Source organism: Oryzias melastigma, linkage group LG4 (genome assembly GCF_002922805.2).
Source record: "Oryzias melastigma strain HK-1 linkage group LG4, ASM292280v2, whole genome shotgun sequence".
Taxonomy (NCBI): Eukaryota; Metazoa; Chordata; class Actinopteri; order Beloniformes; family Adrianichthyidae; genus Oryzias; species Oryzias melastigma.
In genome coordinates, this window is record NC_050515.1 from 4,530,428 (window position 1) to 4,532,290 (window position 1,863).

Consider the following 1,863-nt stretch of genomic DNA (forward strand, 5'->3'; position numbering starts at 1 on the left):
AATTTTTGAAATAAAAATAGTTTGCAAATGGTAACATATTTTAAAAGCAAAAAAGACAAAATGTGCAAAGACAAAAAAAAAATAAAGCAAAAAATATTTGAAAGTAAAAAAAAGGTTTTGAAGGCAAATATTCTCATTTGCAAATTATGACTTTTTTCTTTCCATTTAATTTGCAATTCCAAACATTTTGATCTTAAAACTGACTTTTGCTTGCAATATGGTGGCAGAAAAAATCCCTCCATACTGTCTGTTTTTAAATTGATTAATGCAATGTTTTGGCATTTAGGCCTTCATCCGATAAATTTAATCAGATTTTTTGGTTGAAGGCCTGCACAGAAACCTTTATGTTTTCTACACCAGGGTCTGTAATCTTCAACACTTAATTTGGGATGACTAAAACCTGTTAGAGCCTCAAAGTCTTAATTCACCCTTTACGAAAATAAAACACTGATTTGTGTTTATGTTGTTTCTTTTATGATAAATTAACTGTTGTTTTTATTTGGCAAAGCATAAACATAAAGAGAGAATAAGCTTTTATCAAAACATTAAATCGTGTACCACTTTTGACAGAAGCTCACATGAGTTCCTTTCAAAATAAAATACATCCTGTCATTTAGAATAATCTAAATTCAGCAAATGCAGTAGTGACCTTTAAAAATATATAATGTGACTTTTTGTGATGAATCTCAGCCATAAATTTGTAAATTCATGAACAAAAATTAAATGAGAGTTATAACTAAGTTACCCTATCCATGTTTTTTAAACAATGAAGTCCACTTAAAATCCTTTAATTTGTTCAAAAAAAAAAATCACCGTATAATCTGATGTTTCTTAATTCTAGATGTGCTGACTGACTTTCAGTTGATTTTCTATGAAACACGGCACAGTTTTAGTTAATTTACTGAACTCTTTTTACTACTTATTTACTTTTTATTTTACGGTTATTTTAACTTTTAATTTATTTTGAATGTTCATAACGTATTCTGATAAGATGAGTATTTTAATCATAAGTGAAGTGAACCGCAGTTTTCAGATGAACAGAAGAAAAGTTTAGTTTTTTTATGCAGAATCTCTAGACGCTTCAAATTCCAGCAGAAATAAATGCAGCACAATTAAATCTACGTTTTCCCTTTTTTTCTCCACCCAGGATTGCATTTCTTTAGAATAAATAAAAACCAGCTATCTTCAGAAAACTGCTTAAACCCTTTTAGGGTTACAAAGTTGCTGGAGCCTATCCCAGCTTCATACCTGGGGCCAATTTAAAGCCACTGATGAGCCCATAAATCCTGTTTTTGGATGGCGTGAGGAGAAAACTGACCAGGAGAACACGAAAACTCCACACAGAAAGAACCCAGCCAGGATCTGAACTGTTAGATAAGTGTGCTAACCACTGCACCACAGTACAGCCCATAAATCAAACAACAGAGTAAAGAAAAACAAGACAGAAATTGAAGGGAATAATTGCTTCTTTGAAAGTTAAACAGAGTTCTGGTTCCTGAAAAACACGTCCGGCAGAAAGGAGGCTGTAAACTTTACATAATGCACCTACACGATAGCGTCTTTTCAGTTGTTATGCTTTAACCTTTAACTGAATGCTCAACCAAACACTGGGAATATTTAGAAAACATGTTTTTAAACATATTGATTGTGTGTATTACTCCCAAAGGTATGGAGCCACTAAAGAGTCATAGAAGAAAAATGAAAAAATTGAAGCAAAAAAATTCTGGTTATTAACTAATGCGCACCAGATAGTAACTGATGCGCACCAGATAGTAACTAGCAGAGGTGGGACCAAGTCATTGTTTTGCAAGTCCGAGTCAAGTCCCAAGTCTTTGTCCTCAAGTCCGAGTCAAGTCCCAAGTC